The sequence below is a fragment of the Chlorocebus sabaeus genome, chromosome 21 (assembly GCF_047675955.1).
Source record: "Chlorocebus sabaeus isolate Y175 chromosome 21, mChlSab1.0.hap1, whole genome shotgun sequence".
Taxonomy (NCBI): Eukaryota; Metazoa; Chordata; class Mammalia; order Primates; family Cercopithecidae; genus Chlorocebus; species Chlorocebus sabaeus.
In genome coordinates, this window is record NC_132924.1 from 105,440,401 (window position 1) to 105,461,413 (window position 21,013).

General features: G+C 47.3%; 1 protein-coding gene across 1 annotated transcript in view; it reads right to left on the reverse strand.

Annotated features, from left to right (window-relative positions):
- PLXNA4 (plexin A4) overlaps positions 1 to 21,013 on the reverse strand; it is a 449,849-nt gene that overhangs the window by 314,024 nt on the left and 114,812 nt on the right. The gene's annotated exons all lie outside the window — the stretch shown is intronic.

The window sequence follows — 21,013 nt, forward strand, 5'->3', positions numbered from 1 at the left end:
TTCTTCCAATCCACATATGAGACCTCAGAGGCTGGCAACTTGTCAAACTCACCTGCTGAGTCAGGTGTCAGCCTGGAGACTCTGTCCCTGCAAAGCCACACATCCCCCTGCACACTCCAGGCTGCACTCTCCTTCTTCCTGTATTCATCTGGCAATCACCCAAACACGTTGCAAATCAAATGATATATGACATGCTGCACACTCCGTCCCACTCTGAAGGGAGTCCGTCTATGGGGACAACGGGTCTGGTTTATATTTTAAGCAGCTAGAGTGAAAAATGGGGAGTGATGAGGTAAGGCCATGGCAACGAACACCATGCCACTATCCAGGATAATTACTTTGCCCAGCCATCCTGGAGCCAGGCGGCGGAAGGCTTGCCCCATAGATTATGAGCAATGAGACAGGGCCAGCCAGCTTAGGAATTCCCTTCCTCCACCTGCACCTTCACTGCAAACGGAAACAGCAGAAGGAACCAATGCAGTGGGAGATCCCAGTCAAAGCAAGATGACCTGTCCCTCAATTTCCAATCATTGGAGAAATGCAAAGAAAAGTCCCTTTGCATACCCCTCCTCCAAGTTACTACATGGAAAATCAGGGCTCTGAATTTCAGTGATGGCTGCTGAGCCAAGAGACAAGGAAAACCCACAATCAACACAGGACAGAAACAGTGAAAAGGTCAGTGATGAGAGAGGGGAAAGGAGAAGCTGAAAGATGTTTGCCACAAGCTAGGAATGACCTATTAAAATCCCCAGCACCTCCCTCAAGCTGGGATGCAGTCCCTGTTAGTGGCTTCACAGCAGCTATACCCCACTCAATGCAGGCTGCTTCAGGGCTCCAGGACACTCAGACTATTGGCCAGCTCAGATGCCACCCCTGCAGGAGCATGTGGAGCCATCTGACTTGGATAAGACTGGGCTTCCCTGCTGCAATGCCCTACAGATGCTCCATCGCCACATACCCACGCATTGCTCAGGGATCATGCCCATGTTGACCTCAGCCCCAAAACACAGATGGGAAGGAGCATGCCCAGGGAGCATCCTCAGATTTTCTTTTCCTTTGTTCCCTGAGTCCTCAGATGAAAACAGCTGCAAGCTGATGCCCTGGAGAAGAGAATCCAATTCAGGTGCCCCACCAACTAATACAGGGCATCCACTTTGCTCTTCAAAGAGAATCAGAAGTGCAATAGTCAGAACCTGGTGCATAGAAAGACCCTGAAAAGTCCAGGCCTGTGTCAGCTGCCTCCCCTCATGGTCCTAAGTGCAACCCCTTAAAGTATCTGAAGAAATTGACTCCTGAGGGGCAGAAATCTAACAGGGAGGGATGTGACCACACGTGTGTGTGCATGTTTGCCTGCAAGCACGTGCACAGACACACACATCCTTACAAATGAAACTGAGATCACTGGTGATGTGTGGGTGTATGTGTGAGAGTTAGGGGGTTGTGCATGTGGCTATGTGAAGCTCGGGATCACAAATGGAAGGAGAGCTCCATCTGAGGGGAAAAAAAAAAAAAAAAAAAAAAAACAGAAAAAGCCACCAGCCTGGTACCCTCCGCACCAAGAGATCCTTAGCTTGTTGCGCTCTCATTGGCCTCTTTAGCCTCTCCTATTTTCAGTGAAACTCTCCTTTGTTTCTCCCACCCCAGGTTGGCCCCAGACCACTAAATACACACCACCTGAAGATACAGCAAAACCCAGAGGTGGTGACCACAGCAACACGAGTACACACAATGCAGACCGTCAGCAGCAGGAGGACCATGTGATTGCAGAGGGCAGCCTGACAAGCCCATGTGATTCCCTCCACATTAAGTGGAAACCACTCTCTCCACTGAGAAAGAGAGGTGAAGAGGTGGGAGGAGTGAAAAGTGAAATTAACTTGAGCCAAGATTACGCCCATGGGTTCCGTAGAGACCAGGCAGGAAGGAAAGCCAAGAGGAGGGGCAGGAACTGTATCCAGTGTGTGGTTGTGTGTGGTTGTGGTTCTGGGAGGATGGAGCTTTTGAGAAGTGTGTCTCTGGTACACCCTACGCAGGAAAACCTCAGCACGACTTACAGGTGTACAAGCATGTGTGTGGGTTTGAAGCACATTTATAAATTGGGTTAAAGGGTGGTTAGGACCACAGATTCTGGTTAAAATACCAGCTTTAGAGTATATGACCATGTAGAGCTTCAATGTCCTCATCTATGAGGTGTAGATAACAGTAAAAAACTATCACAGGGTTGCTTTGATGACATAATCCATGATAAAGCATGGGACGTAGGGTCTGGCATGTAGTAAGTGCTCCATAAATACTAATTCGGTTTATTATTATTTGACATTCCCCATGAGCTCAGGTCTAATAGCAAAAATAGGGTAGGTTGATACATAACATTATTGTTTGCAAGAAAGCCATTGTTCATATTACCCAGTTAAACAGGGAACTGCTAACTTCTCAACCACACACTGAGTATCAACATAGGATGATAATTCTAACTGGATAATCTCAGTATTAGTCTAACATATATTTAAAAGTATCCCATAGTGTCATGGTAAAGCAAGAACTTTGATATTAGACTATGGGAGTATTCTATTTTTTGCCACTTGCTGGCAATTAGGCTGGCTTAGCCTAACGCCCTGCACATATTAACACCCCAATAGCTGTTTTTAAAAATTACAGTTCTGTGGAGTTTTAGATGTGCTTAATATTGACAATTCTGTTTTTGGTCTAATAGCTTTTTTTCCCAATCATCCTTATAGTTGATTGTCAACATATCAAAACAAAAAGATTTATTCCATATCAACTGCCCAGTGCTAGACAGTAAGTCGTCGATGGACTTTCACAGGTTTATATGAAACACGTGGATATATTAATTCTTCAACCCACATTGAGATGAACTGTCACATCCCTTTTAAACTCCATCACAGGCAGCAAGTATTAACCTGCAATTATTACCGTGTATAATGTGCTTTACAATTGGCAAGAATGTCAACAGTCTCTGGTTCATTCAGCAACCCTGGTATCATTCACAAACTGCAGTTCTCATTTTTTCCCTCAGGCCTGGAGGCAACTGAGAAGCAGAAAATAGTCTCAGCCAGATCCAGCCGCCCTGACACTCGCAGTGCAGCTGGCAGGTGCCGGAGCTTCAGACACGTGGCCCACAGGTGCAACAAGCCCACCTTGCTGGGGCTCTGCAACCACAGAGGCCCGTCCCAGCCAATGAAGCCATCCCTGGGGGACTCTGGAAATTCTCCCGGCTATCTGCAAACTGGTCTCTCAGAATGTGTGGCCATCTACACTTTAGAATACACGAACAAGCAATTTACTTGGTGATTCATATTATACATACATGTATACACACAGGTATACATGGATATACATATACACACATATACCCGTACATACACATGCATGCATATACACACATATGCATATATACATATGCATATACATATACAATGTGTATATCCATGCATAACTACCCTTCCCAGTCACCTTAGGTGACACATTTTGCTAGGGATCTTTGTGGGACAAGGAGGGGCATTTTCTGCTGCTCAAATAGCTTTTGGAACCAAAACATGTGCAAACCACTGGTTTAGGGGGCAAGATCTGAACTCAAGGGGCAAGACCTGAACTCGGAGGTTTGCACAACAGGTAGCCAACCAAAGTTTGTGGTCCTAATTATTTCTGCTCTCTTTTCCCTTTCCCTAAAGGCCCTAGCACAGTTTCCTCTGCACCCATGGTCCTCCAGGCCCTGCTGACTAGGGCATGACTGGAGAGAGAAGCACCCGGTTCCTGACCTCAAAAATTTCCCAATGGTGAATGAGCAGTGTGGCACTTTGTAAAGCTTTATGGAATTAGGATAAATGCTTCTGGCTATTGGAAAACCTTATTTTACATGTGCACACATGTGTGCGTGTGCGTGTGTGTATGTGTGAGAGAGATCTGCGTGGGCTTGTGCCATACTGCCATAGAACACAAATTTATCTTCATAATAGGGTCCATTATGTTCTCCCATTTCCCCACAAGTAAGGCAACAAAAACAAATTTTGAGCTTCAACCTGCAGGAGAATGCCAGGATCCCTGTGTTGAAAAAGGGAGCCTTGGTTTACCTTCCCCATGCCTTGCACAGACAAACACCTGGAAGGTGCTTCTCAATTCTTTGAGGTTGCTACCTCTCCCATGCAGCTGTCAAATCACACCCCATCAACATGACACAGCAAATAACACTACGACATGCAACCAGCAACTTTCGAAAGCACACTCTCCTCACACCCAGCCCTGCCTGCCTTCTCCAGCGTGGGCTGCTGTCTTCAAACTAACCATCCTGAAACTGCTTAAAAGAGCCTGACAGGTAATTTATTCTGTGGCAGAGGATACCAATTTCATTGTCCAGAGGCAAGAGATCCAACTGCAGCAGAAAATCCGTGCTCTCAAGGAACACAGGTTTAATATGATAACGATTCCAAGGGTGTGTGTTCATAATTCTTCCTGTTCTTTCCTCCCCTTCCCTAAAGCTGCTAGCGAATGCTTTTGCAGTTTTTTTTAAGGGCTCTCCAAAGAACTGACATAGAATAAATCAAATATTTTACCACAAAGGGTGATTATCCAACACTTATTTGTGAAAAGAGTCAACCAGATGGGGTCAAGGCCTAGCTGCTGTTATGGGATTTTTGCCCACAAGTAAAATGTTTTTAAAAATTGCATCTGATTCTCTTTGCAGAAACCCTGCTGGGATCTACAAAGTTTCACTTGGGCACCTGGTAGAGAAGGGGATGAGGAGCAAAAAAGGTTGATGAACAGGACAACATCTGTTTCTAAAAGCAAAGTCAAGGCCGCTATGAACTTATTTTTTCCAAAATAATATGATAGTTATTCTCACATTTTATTTGCTAAAATCCATGCAAAGTAAGTATTATTATTTCCATTTTACATATGAAAAAAAACAAGGCTTAGGGTATTGAAAACTCAGCTTCTTCAAATATAATATAGAAACAGTATGGTAAACCACAGCTTTGCATGATGAGTTCCCATCAGAAATAGAGCTAGAACTGAAGCCTCCTAACTCTTAGTCTCTGCCTGCTAGCTCCCGCCCAATGTGACTGCATCACACCTGCATTGCAACAAAAGGTAAATTCTATAGGCAGGTGACTTTTAAACTCGCCTTTGTCACCGAACTTGTTATGGGATCTCGGACAAGATGCCTCCCTTGTTAGTATTTTGGAAGATTGACCAGTAAGGGGAGGCTGATAGCTCCTTAGGTCACGGTGAGTTCTTTCTGGTTGGCAGTGTCCAGCACAGTGCCTGAACTATAATATATCCTCCATAAATGCTCACTGCATTGAATTGAGAACAACAACAAAATTCTCTTAACCCCCACTGACGTTCCCTAGCTAGGAGCACACTGTGATCCGAAGCATAGGACATTGCCCATAGATCCTGAGGCTATAGGACCTAGCATTTCCATGTGCTCATTGCACTAAGCTCAGTGTTTCTAGGTAGTAATGAATTATTTTTTAAACCCTGCATTTGGAGTCTCTTTCATGCCGTTTTACATTTCATATTATATTTATATTTTTAAAAATCATGACTGTACCACATTTTAAAAACCTATTCAGTCAAATAATAATCCTATTCCTTGGCTGCCAGTCAGGGGAACGAAGGTCTCACAAAGAGTGATTTGCCCAAGGCCAGCAAAAACTGAATATCAGAGAAAGATGATCCCAAAGGTAGACTCAGCTTAATGAGGCCAGAGGTCTGTTGGGGCTTCACTTTGGAGAGGCCCTTCAGGGTAAGGAGTGCCAACGGCTTTGTGAAGTGGCATGCCACCAACGCTCGGTCAAAATCACACGCAAGAGTGACACTCCTGACCTCAAGTCACCCGTTGATCACAGTCAGGGGCAAGACAAGGGCGTAGATCTTCTGAGGCTGGAGAACCATGTGCTCACCCTATCTGGGAGGAGCCCCAGGCCCTTAATGATCACATGCCTTCAGGGACGCCCAGGCACTCCAGAGACAAAAAGAAAGGATAAATCCAGATCTCAAAGGACAGAGACTGAGTTATCAGTCAGGGACAAAGAGTGGAAGATTAAGGGAACATAGTGAGTGTCACCAGCCTGGATTCTTGTGTCAGGGCTACAGAGGTCCCTGATGCCAGGAGCTGGGATGAGCCTATGGGTTGTATATAAATTGTGTATGAAGTTACTGCTTGATGCCAGCAAGCACTGAAACAAGAAAGAGAAGCCTGTAAAGATGGAAATGAGGCATCTCCCAACCCCCATCCCACTTTCAGAAGTTTTAACAGATGTCCTTTCCACTCCCTTTTTTCTTGGGAATGCCTCAAGATTCTTACTTTTCTTGAACGGGCAACTTTCCCCACCACCTACGTGTTCTTTCTAGATTCCAATCTGCTGCTTCTCCATGGGGTTCTTTCTGTTCTTTTTCTTTTTTCTTTTGCTGACCTTTGTCCTCCCAAATGTTATCACTCAGAGAAGTCCCCCTCTGCAAACGTCCCCACTTAAGCATGCTCTGTGCCCAGGCCCTGGACTAAGCACCAGATGTGGAACACTGACCAAGACAAAAAACAGTCCCAGGCCAACCTGAGCTCACAGGGTCAGGCATTAAACAAGGAACCAAGCTGCCCGCATCAGCAATACCTTCTGGCCCCTGATTTTTCTGTCTCTCTGATTTACCTTGCTCTGATCTAGCAGACTTCAAGGGATTGGTTGTTGGGGCTGGCAGGGCCTGAGAGGTCAAACCCCTATGCTGTGCCCAAGGCTGGCTGGCATTTGATGGGATGGCACCAGTAGGGTCCTATGGGTTGCTGACAAATAGTGTCGGCTCTGCTTACCTCAGTCCGTGCTGCACCAGCTTCCATCCTACTGGTTTTATCATGAAGGAGACCAACCAACGGAAGCCTGAGATCACTGTATAATCATGCAGACAGCCAGGCCTCTCCATGCTTTTCCCACTCCTGGTGTCTTCAGGGGCCTAGCTCCCTCAGATTCTCTTGGGGAACAAGAAGTTTTGCCCAACTGAGGGATGTTCCTTTGCTGATGTTTGGAGGCTTTCTTTCCTTTTTGTGTCCTTCCTTTTTGTGGCCGTGTTCCTACAGCCAAGGCAAATCTAATCAGCAGTACCATCCTTGTTGCACCCCATTCTCTTTGCAGGAGCTTTCCTGGCTTCTAGGCTGCTCTCCATCTGGTTCCAAAGTCCCAAACCTTCAGAGAGAGCAGTCGCACTGCCTGAAGTTTAAATCAACGGGGCAATTTGCTTTCTAGAACTCAAGACTGCCGATACTCTGTATAGACTTTCTTTCCTCAGTGCAAATGAGAAACTGATGGTTTCACGACTGTGATCTCTCTGCCCTCTCTTCCCAGATGTTTCTAGAGTCAATTCCAGCTGCCACCAGGCCTGTTGTCCATTTCCTGGCATGTGATCAGTCAATACAAATAAAGACGATGAGCCGACACTGCGCTTGGTCGTGACCATGTTCCCCTGGATTGCCCTGGACTCAATCTTCCTTTAGACACTTCCCTCTTCATTAACCTCACGTCTGCATCCTTTCTTTATTACACAGAAGTGAAAATAATGCTACTGCAGGATTCAGCAGAGAAAATTTCCAAAGACCAACATGTGGCATCTCCAGGGTTCCCCATCATTTTCTAAATTGGTACTTCTCTCAAATTAAAACATTTCTGGCATGACTTCTTTTCAAAAAATGTGCACTTCCACTCCAAGCAACACAATAATAGACCAATCCCATCAGTGAGCAGAGGAGGGCCATGGATTCCTTTGGCTCCCCCGCTGTCATTCAGTGCTAAAACACTGGCCAACGAAGCCACACCCAGCTCAGTGAACTGGGTAGGATCCCCCGCCTTTGTTGTTTCTCTGCAAATGCCTGGCTTACAAACTGAGCCTGATTGAAAACCTGGAGACCAACTTAAGAACATTATCTTGCTGAATTTCAGCTTTCATGAATACCCTTTTCTAGAATCTGAAAGTCTTTTGTCTCGAAACTCTAGTTCACACTTACTCCTGTCCTTCAAATTTGGAAATTAAACCAGACACCTTCTCATCCTTTTAACGATGACCTTTGGCTCAGGTGTTGTTATCAGAAAGTAACCTCTTTCTTTTTTTGAGAAGGAGTCTCCGCTCTTGTCTTCCAGGATGGAGCACAATGGCACGATCTTGGCTCACTGCAACCTCCTCCTCCTGGGTTCAAGCAATTCTCCACCCTCAGCCTCTTGAGTAACTGGGATTACAGGCATGTGCCACCATGCCCAGCTAATTTTTGTATTCTTAGTAGAGATGGGGTTTCACCACGTTGGAGAGGCTGATCTCGAACTCTCAATTCACCTGCCTCAACCTCCCAAAGTGCTGGGATTACAGACGTAAGCCACTGTACCTGGCTGAATATAACAACTTTCTTAACAGAGGACCCAGTTCTGTCCTTTAAGCATCTTGAACGGCAGGTGTCATCTAATGAACATGTAAAGGGACCTAAGTTCCAGTAACCCCAGGCAGCCTGGTGCATATCTGCGTTAAGGCGTGTGTGTGTGTTAGTGTGGGAGGGTGTGTGGGATTTGTGTGAAGCTGTGCCAACCTGTGGGTGTGCAACCATGCACCCTGTCCACTTTCCCCACACCTGAGTGCTCTGCTGGTCACCGTCAGTAAACCATACAAGCAAAATCATTTTTCTAGATGTGCAGGAGAAACTGAAAACCAGCACTGTCAGGTGTGTTAAAAGGCATCCCCTTAAGACTGGTTCTCATGAACATCCTGGCTTAGCCAACCACATCCACCCTTCCATGTGTAGGTTAATATTCCCAGTCTGCCACCTGCTCCTCCTCCTATGTGACCTCTGGAGCAGACAGAGAGACTTGTCTACGGCAACTCACACCCCACACCATCTTGATTTTTGTCTCTGGGATCTTCAAAGCCCTCTCCTTGCCACAGCCGAGTGGGTGCCCTTGCCTTGGCACCCACTCAACTATCCAGGTAACTATGTTGCCTCATTGTATCCTCCCAAAACCCTACCCCATCTGAATTCCCAAGGGTTCCATTTTACAGAGGAGGAAATAGAGGGTCAACAAGCTAAGGTCTGAGGCCATACAACTAGTAAGCGGTAGATTTGGGATTCCAGCCTAGAGCTAGCTGCTTTTTGGCACCATTCCCCTTTGCAGCAGGACTGCAGCAGACACACACACCTTTGAATTCCTCGACAGGCCTGTGCCTGGACCTTCCATCCTCCCTTCCTCTCCCCACCCACCCACATCCATAATGCGCATTTTCATTAGGCTTCTTTGCCCAGTGATCTGCTGATTTGTTATATTAGAATTGCAAACAAATGCTCTCATTTCATCCTCCTATCCCTTCTCTTGCCCTCCTGATGTCTGAAATTCAGCATTGATTTTTCTGGCCCCGCTCCACTGCCTGACTGACATTTCTGGTTGATTTCCCCTTAGAGGCTTGCAGCTGGCTTACCAGGCTCCCGCCAGAGCCCAGAGTAAAATAGCGCATCACCTGAATAAACGGAATTGGAACTCATCCCCTCCTTCCTGCTCTCAGTGCTCGCACTGTGTCAGAACTCAGTGCCCTCTAGACTCTGTCCCCATTAACCGATTGATGGATATGCACACCTCAGTCCTTCACGATTCTCAACGGGAAGGGGAGGAGGGGAAAACTGTGGAAAATGTCTTGGGAGGTGGGACCAGGTGAGTTTTGATCTCCTAAGTACTGATGTTTTCAGCCATAGCTGGGGTAATTGGACCTCTTGTGGAGGAGAAAGAGGATTATGAGGAAGACCAAATGGACTCAGAGATAGAGGTGGGAAGGGGACTGGGATACCATGTCGCAAACAGAGGACCTCTCATCTCTTAATCCATCAGAAGACTCCATAGAATGATCACTTTTCTAAAATGGGACTTAATAATCCCCAGAGGTCATCTAAGTCAGTCTTCTGTCCATACCACACAGCACATCGTAGGAAGGTGAGCATCTCTCCTAAGTTTAAGAACGCACGCCAGACACAGTGGCTCATACTTGTAATCCCAACACTTTGGTAGGTTGATCGCTTGAGTACAGAAGTTTAAGTCCAGCCAGGGCAACATGGTGAAGCCCGTCTCTACTAAAAAAAAAAAAAAAAAAAAAAAAAAAAATTAAAAAATAAAATTAGCCGGGTGTGGGGGCGTGTGCCTGTGGTCCCAGCTACTTAGGAGGCTGAGGTAGGAGGATTGCTTAAACCCAGGAGACAGAGGTTGCAGTGAGCCAAGATGATGGCACTGCACTCCAGCCTGGGCAACAGACTGAGATCTTGTCTTAAACAACAACAACAACAACAACAACAAACACCTCAAACAAACACACACATATAGCCTCTCTCACACCTTCTAACTTATTTCTCTGATAAGTACACTGGAGTACTAGGTTCCAGATAGAGCTACATTTTCCTCCCAGAACTTCCCATTCCCAGTGCGTGATGACCAGTGGGTGTCCAAGCTGGTATTTTATGGAAGCTTCCATTTTGTCAATGAGGAATAGGCCCAGTGTCCTGTGAAGTGGTCAGTGGTGACCAGTTCCACAAGGAGATGACTCACAGAGGTACACTAGAGTGGCCACTGCCAGCTCACAATAGCTGGTTGTTACATTTTTAAGAAGTTTGTGATCCAGTTGTTAAACTATAGGTAGTTTGAGAACACCAGGGCAGAAGTATTTACACCATAGAAATTGGCATATGCTATACATCAGGGCTTCTTTTTTCTGCAGAGCCAAGAGTTTCATGAAGAGGGTGCCCAGTCACATGATCAACATAGATAGAGGGAGAGGCATAGAAAGGGTGGGGTGAGGAGGACGAGGTGGAGGCAAGTCAGGGAATCCACATTCTTCAGTATCCTGGGAAAAGCAAACTCTAAACAATCACCTTTCCTGCCCTTCTTTCCTAACCAGGAAACATCTTATTCCCTCTGCATCTATATGTTATTTCTTCTCTAAGGAAAGTAGTTATTGTTTCATGTTCTCAGACCTAAAGTGGAGAAAACTAAAGAGACAGAACTTTGGATCCTATCATTTCTCAGAAGCTGTGAGTCAGAGCAGGAAGAACCAGCAAAGAGCTCTGAACCACGGACTGAATTCTATATGCACATTTATACATAGCCCAGTTCCAGTTGTCTCTAGAGATTTCTTGTGTAGAAATATCTATACCAGACAACAGCTAACTGTAGAGTTCATCAAAATCAGGGATTGTGCTCTTCTTTTCTTATATAACCATTGTTGTACCTGGTAAGATATTGATGTTACAACAGGTAATTAATAAAATGTTGGTTTATTAATTGAATCACTTTGAATTGAATTGAACTGGTGGCAAACCACTGGCTTATGATCAGACATCAAGACTTTTCAAATTCCTTTTCTAAGAGGTAAAAATGAGCTGCTTGGCTGGCGGGCTAGACCAATAGACACTGATTAGGCATACACATGACCTTATAAGTTATCTTGAGCTCATACCCCTGGCTCTACTCATTGCTGTATGGTCCAGTTGACTGGCTTCGCTTCTTTCTCCACAGTTCTCCTGGCTCCTGGCCTCTTACTCAGATCCATGTGCTATGGGATTTGGGTTCTTAGTAAGCTGGTAACTTGGCCCCTGACAACATTCAACTGCGCACCTTGATCAACCCAAATTAAAACAATCCAAAGTCTAGTCAGGTCAAGACAATGAAGTTGGTGGCCCACCATGTCCACATTCAGAGGTGGACTCAGAAGCCAGGAGGAACTGTGTTCTCTAAACCCCCAACTCAATCAGTGTTTCCCACTGCAGATGATCCATTTCAGGGAAACCATGCCCAAAGAAATGCATGGACAGATCCTGGTCACATGGCATCAGCTCTACTCCCATAAAGGGGTGAGGAGGCAGAGTTACCTCATTTGGAAACCTGTCCTTTTCTGGATTCTCTGTCACATATGACTGCCACCATTGGTCATGCTTCTCTCTTTCCTGACAGCTTCATCCAGAACCAGAGGCAAAAAGCCTTCAGTACCCTGTATGAAAGCCCAGGTTTGCTGGGCTGGGGCACTGACTCAACAGAGACGCCCGTCCTCCCCAACCTAGTGGTAGAAGTCCAGACAACTTCCACCCTAAGTTGGCAGTGGGCGTTCACCTTGGGGGAACCAAGACCTCTCTGAGAATCTTCTCAAAGATGTTGGAAAATGCTCACTCATCCATTGTTTTACAGACAACCTTACAGAGTTCAGAGGCTGTGACAGCCCCTCTGGGGACCCTGGGCTAATGGCCTCTGATGAAATGCCTCTCTCAGTCACACTGTCCATTTCCTTCCTGGACACCAGCTCCTGTTTTTCATTTCTTGAGTCCCCTCTGTCCTCCAGGAAGGAAGATGACTATTCTACGGGACCCCTCCAGATACAGGTGAGCACACTGATATCCACAGAGGCCATGCAACTTGCTCAGGCTCACACCAAACTTACTAGGAGAGATGGGATCAGCAGGTAGGTCTGGGAGGCTGTGGCTCTTTCTGGAATCTAATGCAGGCACATAGTGCTGTGTTTGTGGATCTCAGAAGCAACCACATCAAAAACTGTGGCCTCCACTCCTCCTCAGCTATGAAGAAGGTATGAAACCTCATACACGAAGTTTCAAAATGGTAGGGAGTGCTCCTCCAAGGAAGCAGGTAGGTCTTTGCTCAGAGGTAGGCAGGACACGCGATTAGCTCTGTGTGTCCTGGGCTGACATCTTGAGAACCAATACTGTAAATGCCTCTGACACACCGTTTCCACTGTTAATGAGAGAGCTCTAAGAGCCATTAATCTCATTACTGCTCTATCAGCAGCCAGTGATCATGTCCACTTCACTCCTCCTCCCCAATTCCTTGGTCACTCAGCTACTGAGGAGGGTGGACTGGGAAGGCTGGAAAGGCCAGGACCCTGCCCTCAGCTGAAGTCAAGGGTGGCATCACCCTAGAATTCTTGGAGCAGAGGAACCTGCTTGGCCTGCTATAGGAACAATGGCCAAGGAGTCAGCTGAGTGTCCCCAGGGACTCCTAGCCCCCTTTGGGGGCCTCTTCAGATCTCTCTCTCTCTGAGATTCTGGAGTATTTCTGTATGTCCATGAGGGAGCACTTTGTTCCACTATGGCCTTGAGCTCCCTGAGCAAGTCGGAGGCCCAGGAGGCCCACATGGATGAGTCAGTCCCTAGTCCTCTTGTTTTATGGCTCAAGGTCCTCTGCAGGGGTGGAATCTTTGACGCAAGGCTAAGGAGCCCAGAAAGATGATTCAAGCAGAGAAAAATTCCAGGTCACCCTCTCTTCTGTAGCCACACCTTCAAGTAGTACAAACACAGAAGTCCTAGTTACTCACTAACCTCCAGGCACTTTTGTGAAAATGGCACTTGACTGCTATGCCTCATGGAAGACCATGTCTAAGGAAGGAGCTTGAGGCCAGGTGCAGTAAGTCTAGACCATAAGGGACTCAGGGCCCACCCTTCACAGCTGAGGCCTCATCCACACTGATCCAGAAGTCTTCCTGTCATGAGCATCTCATCTTAAGGAGTGGCTGGGTTGTACTCCAATCCTTCTGGCTAAAGTCTACACCCTGGGCCTCCTCTTTGCTGCATCCTTGCCCTGAGGCCTCTTGAGGTTATCACAGGAAAACGGTTGGAGGCAGCAGTGGCCACTGACTTCACATCAGTATCCCCTTCACCACCAAGAGCCAATGTGCTGAGCAGCTTAGGGGGTATTTGGGGAAGCACGTCCACAAGGGCAGATGGGCCCAGTACTCATGAAGTTGGGGAAATAGGATTGGACAGAAGCCTGGTCCCAAATCAAAATTTCAGTAAGGGCTTGCCTGCACTGATGTCCAGCAAGGAAAGACTTTTTCCATTGTGGAGTCTCCTGTACTCTGTTTTCAGCCCTGCCTGATGGGCCTAGTGGGTAAATGGCCGTGAGCTGAGCTGTCAAGGAAACATCCCTGCACATAGAGAGTCTTTCTAGAAGGATGCAAGAGCTTGGTCCATGGACCCCATGGGAATCCAAAAAGAGAGGGCAGTGCTGGCCCCTGGAAGAGACAAAGCTCACACTCCTAAGCTGCCCCAGTGGCCCAGGAGTGATTGGCACAGGGATGGGATGGGGCTGTGTGGGAGGGGCAAGTTCATCGGTAGGCAGGGCCCTCCTAGACATGACAGCCAATGATTCCCATCTTTCTTCAATCAATAAAACTTCTGCTCCCTTCAGGCTGTCTGGAAGTTCTCAAAAGGAGGCTCAAAGTATCAGACACCAAAATATTGTATCATACTCCTTGCCCCCTTCCTTCCCCAAGAGTCCTCTCTCATTCCACAAAGGGATGCTAGAAGGACACACAAGAGTTTCTTGCCCTTTTCTTTTGTTTTTTTGTCTCAAGTCTGGCTTAGCCATGGGAGCCAGAGTAGAGGCAAGAAGATGTTTTCCTCCTCCTGCTTTGACCAGGAGGATAATTCCAAAGGAAATCAAAAGCCTCTATCTGTCATCATCTCCCCCAGTAAGGCATCCCAGCACCATGCATTTAATAGAGAAATCGTTTCAGCATGGAGAGACGGAAGAGACAGGAATAAAAGGTCAGGCTTCTGCCTCCCACATTAACATCCCACCCATCAGGACGCATGCCAAGTCACTTCAGGCCTTTTCGACCCAGGGAGCCTGTGGCATGCCCATCTCTACCAAGTACATGTTAGCAAGACTCAGAAGGCCAGGAAAAGAAGAAGTAATGTCTCCAACACAAGGAAAGCGATGGTGGCCATGAGGTCTTAGAAAATCCAAAAAAACATGGCAAAGAGTGAGTTTCTAGTCTCGAATCTGTCCCTGCAAGGCTCATTAGTGAGCCCTCATACACAAAAAGATATGGTCTGAAAGGTGTAAGGGTCCAGCTCCCAGCTCCCTGGGGGCTTGGTTCTCTACCCTCTCGCTTTTGTGGGGGAGAGATGCAAAGAAAGGCAATATGGCCATCTGTTCATGAGCAACTCTCTTCCAACCCAAGCTCTCTGGTCTTCAAAGAGAAGAGGTGGGGTTGGACATGAGCATAAGTGCAAGGGCTGAGAGAAACATATCAGTTGCAAGACAGCTCCCAAGATGGTCAGAAATGCAGGTCCTAATTACATTCCTCCATTGGCTACGACCTTGGGTCACCATGCACCAGCAATTATTTACTCTGGCAAAGTGATTAGGGAATTGGGACCAGGGAATGGATATGTGTTAGGGTAGAGGCACCTGGGGGTTCAGAAGATGAGGATGGCAGTGGTAAAGATGCTCCTTCTGCATCTGCCTCCTCCTAATTGGGGTCACTGCAGGCAACATTTAGGGAGCTATGCACCACGTTCTACTTTTTGGTCATGGGGAATTATGTAGAGGCCCCAAAATGACAAGAGAAGTGGAGGAAAAGGAGGAGAGAAGGATAAGGGCCAAAAAATCAGTTGCCCATGAACAGATGCAAATCCTATGTCAATCAGGGAGAGGATGGAGGTGGGCCAAAAAAACTGCCCTTCTCCCAAGAAGAGAGAGAAGTCAGATCAGGCAGGCAGGAGGGCAGCAAAGACAGGCAAAGCTGGAGAGAAAGGTGACAGACCCCACATGGGACTTCGACTGCAGGGCCACGGTTCTCCAGTCATGGCCCTAAGACTAGCCACAGCTGCATCACTTGGCACTTGTGAGAAATACCGCTTTTGGGATCCCACCCTAGCTCTATTGACTCAGAAACTGTAGGGGTGTGCTTCAACAAGCTCCCCAGGTGATCCCAACTCACATTCAGGTCTGAGAACAGTCCCTGGAAGGAAAAAGAATTATAGTTTTCCATTGCATCCTTTGCCCACAATGAGGGTTTTTTGTTTTCTTCAAGACAGAGTCTCGCTCTGTCACCAGGCTGGACTGCAGTGGTGTGATCTCAGCCCACTGCAACCTCCAACTCCCTGGTTCAAGTGACTATCCTGCCTCAGCCTCCGGAGTAGCTGGGATTACAGGCACATGCCACCATGCCCAGCTAATTTTTGTATTTTTAGCAGAGATGGGGTTTCACCATGTTGGCCAGGAAGGTCTCAATCTCCTAACCTCATGACCTGCCCACGTCAGCCTCCTAAAGTGCTGGGATTACAGGCATGAGCCAGTGCACTCAGCCAATGAGTGTTTTTAAACTCCAGGTTTCCCCTTGAGACCTCACATCACTTTCAGTGACTATTACAAGCATTTGTATCCAGAGATGTGGTCTTTGGCCCACCATCAGCAGAAAGGACATCAGAGTGTGGTTTATTTTGAAAGAGCAGAATGAGGTTTGTGCCACGTGCTGAGCACACCCTTGTCCCTGCTCTCTGGTGTGGGCAGCAGCCAAGCAGCCCAGTGGATTTAGTGTGTCTGTTGTCAGCACACTTTCTTGTGCAGGAATGGCAGCAGCATCAATGCTGTCAATGAAAGTAAAGGAAGCAAGTAAGCTTTGAGCACCCATTGCGTGTCGGGCGCTGTCCTGAGCATCTGATACACCTTCTTTCACCCCAATCCTCACAACAGCCCCATCGTATAGACAAAACATGTGCAGAGGGGTGAAGCCATTTGATCAAGGCCACATGACTCTTAAGTCTCATCTCAAAGTGCTTGTTCCTGCTTCTGCATTGCCTTTTTCTTAACAACGACAACAACAAACCTCTCCATTTTCTTTGCAATTAATTTGCAAACCACAAAACCAAAAGCTGCCTTATCACCCATGCAAGAAAAGGGGCTTGGGTTCTGTGACGGGCATTTCTTGGCTTTAACAAGAAGCTGGCTGGGAAATGGCTCTACAAAAGGAGGCCGAGTAGAGTAGGGCATAGAAAGGACGTTGTTCTGAGCTGAAGTGTGCCCCCACAACCGTGTCACTGCCTTTCCACAAATTCATATGTTCAAGTCCCAACCCCCAGTATCTCTGAATGTGACTGTATTTGGAGATAGCGTCTTTAAAGAGGTCATTGAGTTAAAATGAGATCACCAGGGTGGACCTTAATGCAAACTGACTGGTGTCCTTATAAGAAGAGGAAATTTGGACACCAGTAGGTACAGAAGAAAGGCCATGTGAGGACACAAGGAGAAGACAGCCAAAGAGAGAAGACTTAGGAGAAAGCAGCCCTGCCTATACCTTGATCTTGGGCATCCAGTCACCAGCAGATCGAGGGAATAAATGTGGGAGCCATCCAGTCTGTGGTACTGTGCTATGGCAGCCTTAGCAAACTCATCCAGATCTCTTCCTGTCCCACAGTGGGCTGTCCACCTTCCCATAGCTCCTGCAGCATCCTCGATGGGGCCAGTGCTGGCCAAGAGGAGCAGGTTCTGTGCATCCCTGCCCTGGGTGGGGGCCTGAAGCTGTAGAGGTACTGCCCTGACTGAGGAGGTGGGGAGATGTCAGAGAAACAGGCAGCCCCGGCCGTCAGCCTGCAGCCTCGCCTGGGTGCTGTTTGTACTCAAACACACTGGCAGGTATCTGTGGCCAGCACTGTGGCTGTTCCAGTGTTTGCATCCCTCCTGGCAGATACCTGAAAATAAAACATGAAGCCCAGACAGCCCAAGGATGGAAAACCATGGAGCTGAGACAAAACACGTATTTGCAGAAAACAGGTTCAACTTCAGGGGCAGGGAGGGGCGCCTGGCTCTCAGGATGGTACAGAGGGAACAACAGAGAGGAAGGTATCAGGTGTGCAGCAAGCAGAACATGAGAAGGAAGAAGGGGCCAGGCCACTTTCAAGTGTGCCCAAGTATATGACACACACACACATACAGAGTGAGGGCCGCTTGAATTGACACCTGGAGACACGCCAAACCCCAATGCACTCACTCACACATATGCCTGCATGCAGACCCTGGGTGACACACACAAGCACAGTCTTCCTGTCTGTGGGGAGCCCCTGCAGTAAGTTTGCTGAGTGAAAATGCTCCTTGGAGAATCCTCCCTTTGCATTCTCCACACACACCCTTTCTTTCTGGGCTTCAAAATTGTGCACCAAGCATGCAGCTGTGAAGAGAGTGATACAAGCAGAGAAGCCTGCCAGGGTGCTCCATGTGGCCTAGCAAAGGGGCGGGGGAGTGGGGCCCAGATGGTCCTCAGCCAGTCTGAGGGTGTGGGTGCCTGGCTCCCGGTGACCTGACTGACAGTCTCGGTCCCTCTGCTCCCCTGTCCAGACCTAACCATCAACCCCTCCGCCCATCTCCAGAGGCCTGGGAGGAAGATGTGGGGCATGCGAAGTTGTCGGGAGAATGCAGGTGAGGCCATCCTTCTGCAGCTCACAGCATGGATGAGAGAAGGTGCCCCTCCTCTGCCTCTGGCCCTGATGGGCCTGACAGGGGCCGCTGGGAGGGCAGCAGGGAGACAAAACTGTTTTATATATTTCTGGTAGACATGTTTGAAGGTCCCTCTTCGCATCTCCTCTGTTCTCTCTACATTTTTTTATTTTTTTATTTTTTTGGAGATGGAGTCTCACTCTGTCACCCAGGCTGGAGTGCAGCGGCACAACCTCAGCTCACTGCAAATTCTGTCTCCTGGGTCAAGCGATTCTCCTGCCTTAGCCTCCTGAGTAGCTGGGACTACAGGTGCCCGCCACCATGCCTGGTTAATTTTTTATATTTTAGTAGAGAGGGGGGTTTCATTGTGTTGCCCAGGCTGGTCTTGAACAATCCACCTGCCTTGGCCTACTGAAGTCCTAGGATTACAGGCATGAGCCACTGCGCCCAGCCTCTGTTCTCTTTTTGTAAGGCCAAGAGCACACTCTGAACTTCCATCTCAACCAATTTCCTAGAAGAGGCTGGAGGTACACAACTAAGCCAAAACAACCAGAGGGACTAATCAACCGGGTCTGGACAGTGATGGGATTAAAGTCAGTGACAAATTTTATTATGGAGCTCTAACCGTGCCCAGATAAGTGTGTGACGAGAAGATAACGACTCAGCTGCGAGCCGGCAGCCACTGGGGAGCCCTTAACAGACTGAGCCGAGGATGGGCCAGGAAGAGAGGAGGGCAGCGGAGGGGAGGGGAGGAGGGCTAGGGAGGAGTTGACGAATCAATCAGAAAGACTGAGGGCAGGGCTCCCTCTCCATTCATGCCCAAGGACCACCCTCAGCCCAGCCTGCCTGGGAGACCTTGGATGGAACTGGTTCCTACATCCCCATAGAGATAACCGACACTATCTGATTCGTCTCATATTCCCCAGTTTCCATTTACACTTTAATGGTTCTGTATTTTTTAAAACCTCATGATTACCTTTCAGATCTAAACTCATTCTGACAACACCGAACCCTGTCTCCCATGTCACATAAACGTAAGGAATCTGGAGCTTTTCCTCTGGTACCTAAGTGAGTACCTTGTATTCTTTTTAACTTTCTATTTTAAAGCAATCTTAGATTTATAGCACAATTGCAAAGTTAATCCAGAGATTCCTGTATATTCCGCACTCAGCTTCCCCTTGTGTGTTAACATGTTACGCGGAACCATGGTACAATTACTGTAACAAAATTAACATTGTACTGTTAACCTAACTGTAGGCTTATATTTGGAATTCATCAGTTTTTCCACTAATGTCCATTTGCCATTCCAGGATCCAGTCCAAGATCCCACACTGCACTGGATTTTTCTTCCTATCCATTTCAGAGTCTTCGTTACTGCTGAAAGTAAATGACAATTTGATGAAACAAATCTTAAGTCATCTATCCTTTAAGCACACATCCCCCATGGCATCCATCAACCTTCCCTCACAATGTAATAAGAATCACAGACAGAAGCCAAACAACTGGGCAGCTTGTGGTGCCATTTATGATGTTTCACGAAGGCAGGTTCCAAGGATGACATGGTGAAAATGGAGAGACAATACCTCCCAGTGTGGTTGGCCAGATAATGGTCCTCAAAGACACCCATGTCCTAATCCCTAGGACCTCAGAATGTTACCTTATACGTTACCTTCTAGAGCAAGAGACTTTGCAGATGTGATTGAGTTGAGGACCTTGAGATGAAGGAGATTACCCTAAATTATCTGGTAGATCACAAATGCAATTGCAAGTACCCTTTTAAGAGGGACACTTATAAGAGGATAGAGGGAGACTTTACTACAGAGAGGGAGGCAGTGTGAAGACAGAGCAGAGAGATTTAAAGATGCTATGCCGCTGGCCCTGAAGATGCAAAAAGGAGCCATGAGCCAAGGAATGCAGCCCCAGAGGCTGTAAAAGACAAGACAATGAATTCCCCTCTGGAGCCTCCAGCAGGAATGTGGCCTTGTGTGCACCTTGGTTTCAGGCCAGCAAATCCTGTTTTGGACTTCTGACCCCCAGAGCTGTAAGAGAATAAATCTGTGTCATTTGAAGCCACCAAGTTTGGGGTAATTTGTTACAGCAGCCATAGGAAACTAACACATCCTGTCATTTACAATAGTGGGCACTCGAGACATGCTCATTGAGTGAATATACCCAGGTGTATCTCCTTCCAAAACCCACTACACCATGCAGTCTAAGAACGACAAGGTATCCCCTTCCTGCTATTTTCTGGTGAGGATATTAACCAGCCTACCAGAACCCAAAAGTCCTTTAAAAATATCTAGTATATGCTTGGCAGGGTTTACCAAAGCGGCACACATGCTTCACTCCTAGGTGTATTGCCAGAAGAAATGTGATTATATATGGTCACCAGAAGACCTGCATGAGAGTATCAAGGGCAGCACTGTTCACGGAAGGCAAAAACTGAAAGTCATTCAAATGTTCATCAACAATTACATGGAAAAGTCAATGTTGGTGTATCCACACAACGGAATGCTACACGGGAATAAGAATGAACAAACCACAGCTGCATAGAGTGAGCTGGGTCTCTGTCACAAACTTAAGTAGAGCAAAAGAGACACAAGAGAGTATGGACCACAGGATTCCAGGCATATCAAGCAGAAAGCAGGCAAGGCACATCTGCACTGTGAGAGGTCAGGATGGTGTCTGTCCCTGGAGGGAGGGAATAGAAAGGGACTTCTGGGGCATGAGAATGTTATATTTATTGGTTTCAGTACAGGCAACAT